Genomic DNA, 6,047 nt, shown 5'->3' on the forward strand with positions numbered 1-6,047 from the left:
AGAGGTGAGATATCAACGAAAATATAATAAAGGGCATAATTATAAGCATATGACAGATACATCAAGTTAGATTCTAAGTTCAACAATCTCTAGTCATGTTTCATGATTGATTCAAACACATTCACGACATCATCATCATTCATCATATACACACATTGGTTACATAATACAACCTCATCATCACACATCAGACAACTCAAAATACAATGCAATGTTACTGACACAACATCATGCATGTGGTACCAACAGGGCATTAACCCTCTCCAGAATGGAAAATAATGGACAATAACAAGGCATAGGCCTTTAACAACATGGCATAAGCCCTCAACAGTTTGTCAGTTCAGGCCAACAACAAGGCGTAAGCCTTCAACCATGAATGCATGCGACATCAACAATGCACAATAACTTATGCAATAACAAGGCATAAGCCTTCAACAATTTTCAATCAAGGCCAACAATAACATCATCGTCATACAACAACATCGTAATGCAACCACAATGCATAAGCCTTCAACAATTGCCAATCAAGGCCAACAACAACATCATCGTCATACAACAACATCATAATGCAACAACAGCAATAACATCATTGCAACATGTCCTACAAAGTATAAGATCATCATCCCTGCAACATCATCGTTAATCATCACCAAAATCATCACACTTCACACGACACTAACACACGAGGCATAATTCACTAATGAAAAATAATAATTTAAACCTCAATCATACTCATGTTAAAGGGAATACTTTTAGCTTCCCAACGGTCTAAACGGCGTGAAAAACAAACACCCGAGCCGACAGTTACAAGTTTTTAAAGTTTTAACAAAACTACAAACACTGACTTAATATACCAATGCCACAATCACTCATTAAACACTATTTATATTTATTTCCAGTACCTGAAACCATTTTTATAGAAAAGAATGTCATGTTAGCTTTCTAGCATTTCAAACGGCACGCAAAACGGACTTACGGATCAAAAGTTATGATTTTTTTGAAGTTTTTTTAAAAAAATCATTCCGACTCAGTGGAACCCGGTTCCCCCAAACTGGGAATAAGTTCCCATCCCCAAATTTTTAATTTTTCAGCTATAGAGAGTTTGAGAACCCAGTTCCTCCAAACTGGGAACCGACTCCCACTGTAGCAGTTTAAAGAAAACTTTGTTTTTGGCTGCTACGAGTTTCACCAGGGGCGGATACACATTGAGGAGAGTGGGGGCTCATGACCCCACAAAGAAAAAATTTCTTTTAATAATTAGTATTAATTATTTGTTCAGCCCCCATATAACTCCAACAAACCCACTAACGTGTGTACTATGTAACTACCCAATCCTACTTTAACTCTTCAAATTCTTTTTTTAATTATTACCATTTACTAGTTTTATTTTTTTTAATTGTTTTAACTTTTCAAATTCAATTAACGTGTACTTTGTAACTACCCAATCCTACTTTAACTCTTCAAATTCTTTTTCTTAATTATTACCATTTACTATTTCTATTTTTTTAAATTGTTTTAACTTTTCAAATTCAATAACAATCTCCACTCATTCTCTCTTAACTTTATTCACATTCTCTCACAATTCTCACGGTTTACTCTCACATTTTGACATAACATTTTTTTTTTGTTTCTTCCTTTTCCATTATTTCATTCAAGAGTTCAAGTTCAACATCAATTTAGTTTTGTGACTTTGTCTAATTGAGTCATTTGCAACTGATATATAGAGGTATGTTTTTTCTTTAATAAATTTATTTTTGTCATTTATTTATGTTTAACATAACATTGTAAAATTATAGAAATAGTTTTTTTATTAGGTGTTTATTATAAGAACAACAAAGAGTATTTGAATTAAGATAAATGTATGTTCTTTTTCACTTTTTGATATAAATTTCTATATTTTTTTAGTGTGCTAGAAATGGAGAGATATTTTAAAAGGAAATTTACATCAGAGTCTCAAGAAAATGTTGAAAGTAGAAAGTTATCAACACCTTTAAGGTCAATTATTGGTGGGGAAAAGAGATTTTTAGAAGTTGATTTGAACAATCTTCCAGCTGATCCAGGAGAGAGGAAACAAATTTCATGTTATCATCCAAATGACCGAGATAACATTCGAAGAGCTTATTTGCAAAAAGGACCTTGTCAGCCTAGAGATCATGATTTTCCAAAAAGAAAAATTGGACCTCTTTTTAGGAAGTTTAATCCTTATTGGTTTTTAGAATTTGGAAATTGGTTAGAATATAGTGTCTCAAAAGATGTTGTATTTTGTTTATGTTGTTATCTCATGAGATCTGATATTGGAGAACAAAAAAGTAGTGATGCTTTTTCGATTGACGGTTTTTCAAATTGGAAGAAAAAGGAAAGGTTGGATATACATGTTGGAAATTTTAACAGTGCTCACAATCAAGCTTGGAGAAGTTGTGAGGCCTTAATGAATCAAAAACACCATATTGAAGTTGCTATCACTAAACAATCAGACTTAATGAAAAGAGAATATAGGATTCATTTGACTTCAGTAATTGATTGTATTCGATACCTATTGAAGCAAGGATTGGCATTTCGTGGACACGACGAGTCAATTAATTCAAAAAATAAAGGTAATTTTCTTGAGCTTATTCATTTAGTTTCAATACATGATAAAGAGTTTGATATAATTCTAAAAAATGCTCGTGGGAATCTTAAATTAATGTCACCTTCAATTTAAAAGGACATTGTGACAGTTGCAGCTTGTGAGACCACCAAAGTTATTGTTGATAGTGTTAGAGATGATTTCTTTTCCATTTTAATTGATGAATCTTGAGATACATCAACTAAGAAACAAATGTCTGTTGTTTTGCGTTATGTTGATAAAAAAGGAGGTGTCATTGAGCGGTTTCTTGGTCTTATTTATAATGCAAATACAAGTGCTATATCTTTAAAATTAGCATTAGAGTCATTGTTTGCAACACATAATTTAAGTTTGTCAAGAGTGCGTGGACAAGGTTACGATGGGGCTAGTAATATGCAAGGTGAATTTAATGGACTGAAAAGTTTGATCTTGAAAGAAAATAGTTCTGCATTCTATGTTCATTGTTTTGCTCACCAACTTCAATTATCACTTGTTGTTGTTGCCAAGAAGCAAGTTGATGTTGGTTGTTTTTTTAGTTTGGTTAACAATGTATCTAACATTGTTGGAGGTTCATGTAAACGTCAAGAGATTCTTAGAGAAATTCAAATGCTTAAAGTTCAAGAAGCTTTATTGAATGGTGAAATTTCTAGTGGTTCTGGATTTAATCAAGAAGCTACATTAAAACGTGCTGGAGATACATGAGGCTCACATTATGGTACATTACTTAGCTTGATCTCTTTGTTTACTTCAGTAATTGATGTCCTCGAATTTGTTGAGGAAAATGGCTCATCATCAGATCAACAAATTGAAGCTTGTCATTTATTGAAAAGTATACAGTCTTTTGAATTTACTTTTAACTTGCACTTGATGAAAAATATATTTGGAATTACTAATGATTTATCTCAAGCATTGCAAAGAAGTGATCAGGATATTGTAAATGCTATATCATTAGTTAGAGTTTGCAAAAGAAGGTTACAAGGTATGAGAGATAATGGTTGGCATACTTTACTAAATGAAGTATCATTATTTTGTGAGAAACAAAATATTAGCATTCCAAATATGGATGATGCACTCATTACACAAGGAAGATCGAAGCGTAAAGCTCAAAAAATTTCAAATCTACATCGTTTTCAAGTTGAGTTATTTTATGAAGTGATTGATAAACAACTTCAAGAGCTTAACAATAGATTTACCGAGGTGAACACTGAGTTGCTTCTTTGTGTAGCAAGCTTAAATCCAAGAGATTCATTTTTTGCATTTGATAAGGAGAAATTGATTCATTTGGCTAAGTTTTATCCATCAAAATTTTCTCATGTGGAGCTTATTGTGCTTGATAGTCAGCTTGAGACTTTTATCATAGATCTTCGGTCTGATGATAAATTTTCAAAGTTAAATAGAATCACTGAACTTTCTGAAATGTTGGTGAAAACTAAAAAGCATATTGTGTATCCAATGATATTCTTACTTGTGAGGTTAGCTTTGATTTTACCTGTGGCAACTGCAACTGTTGAAAGATCTTTCTCTGCCATGAATTTTGTGAAGAATGGTTTACGCAATCGTATGGGAGATGAGTGGTTGAATGATTGTTTAGTTACATATATAGAGAGTAACATATTTGATGAAGTGGACAATGAAAAAATCATTGAACATTTTCAAAATATGAAAACTCGTAGAGGACAATTGTAAGCTTTTTTGTATTTTAACTTTTTTTGTCGTTATATTATGTATTTTGGAACAATTTGAAATATTTTTCTTTAGTCAAAATATATCCATTATTTTTAAGCCCCCACCATCGAAAAGTTCTAGATCCGCCACTGAGTTTCACCCTTCAAAACCCCGAAACCCATAATTTCTCACACGAAAATCATCAAGTTTTATGGCTTATTCAGGTAATCATCAACATCATACATCAAATACATCCACACAAACAACTTGAACACATCAATTGCACACAATTTTAATTAAATATGAACAATCCCTACAAATTGTCTACCCCAAATCTAACATGCAATCATCAATCTACCTTCAATTATATCCCTTATTAGATAATCAGAACCCCACCCTTACCTTAGTCTAAAGATTCCTCAAACTTTGACCATGGCTTCTCTCTCGCCCTAGCCTCTTTTCCCAAAATTCTTCCTTTTCTCTTTATTTCTTTCTTTTCTCTGGTTTCTACGATCGATTGGGAATAATGATTCTCTATTCTCTCTTCTAAACCCTTAGACCTCCAATTGAAATTCCAAAAACACCCTTCTTAATTAAATAATTATTTAATCCAATAATATGTTTTAACTATCCTATCATTCTACTAATTATAACAATAATAAAATAAGCATCACTAATATTCTCACTACACTCCATCTCTCTACATTTTTAGTCATGCACTCTTTCTCATTATAATAATTATTTAATTATTATACTATAATTATAAATCTAATATTATAAGTCAAATAATACTAATAATTTATTCCTCTCTTCGCACCCTTATGTTTCTACGCTTTTGGTCAAACACCCCCCTCAACACCTTAATTTCTATAATTTCTAAGGCATCTACCTCACATCAAAGGCATGGCGACCCCACAACATGTTCCTTCAATTATACGGAAAGCCATGTCACATAATTAATCTTCATATATATCAAAATTCAACATCACATAATTATTATAATAATTAAGAATAACCTAAATTAAAATGGGACATTACAATAATCACTAAATGGACGGTCAATATTTGTTTAAGGATAGTAAAGAAACTCAATAAACGAGTTACATACAACAATAATTGTATTAAATAAATGTTGATGTATGTCTTTTAATAAAATATAAAAATACAGCAGAACAACAACAACAAGATTCGAACTCATGAGAATGCGTTACATACAACTGTTGTATTAAACAACCGTTGTTGTATATCTTTTAATAAAATATAAGAAATGCAGCAATAAAACAACAACAACAACAACAACAAGATTCGAACTCATGGCCATGCGCCACTTTTAATCACAATTGGAACTTTCAACCATGATGATAAATAGCTTAAAAATAAATAAAAAACAAAACTGCAGGTTCTAGGATTCAAACTCATGACCAAACGCCACTTTTCACCATGATTGAAAGTTCCAACCATGATGGAAAATGGGCTTAAAAATGAAAACAAAATAAAAGTGCCTAATTGAATAGATTCTACCACGATGGATCCTCTGGCCGTGGTGAAGTAAATTTTGGTGGCGTTATGAAATGTGCTTTTTGTAGTAGTGAGGGGTTTTAACCTCCGAAAACAAAACTCTGCAGTTTAAATCAGTTTTTTAATACACATGTTGCCTCAGATTTGTACAATTAGATTGCTGTCACGCCATGTCAACAAAAGTTGACGTTTTTTTCACAAAATCTAACAGAAATGACCAACTCAATTAATATAAATGTTTGTAAGGAGACTAACATGT

The 6,047-nt window shown here is 31.9% G+C and overlaps 1 pseudogene; it reads left to right on the forward strand.

Annotated features, from left to right (window-relative positions):
* The first annotated feature begins 1,915 nt into the window (after window positions 1–1,915).
* Window positions 1,916–4,291, forward strand: LOC131638208 (uncharacterized; annotated as a pseudogene).
* The last annotated feature ends 1,756 nt before the right edge of the window (window positions 4,292–6,047 follow it).

This window comes from Vicia villosa, unplaced genomic scaffold (assembly GCF_029867415.1).
Source record: "Vicia villosa cultivar HV-30 ecotype Madison, WI unplaced genomic scaffold, Vvil1.0 ctg.002220F_1_1, whole genome shotgun sequence".
NCBI classification, from domain to species: domain Eukaryota; kingdom Viridiplantae; phylum Streptophyta; class Magnoliopsida; order Fabales; family Fabaceae; genus Vicia; species Vicia villosa.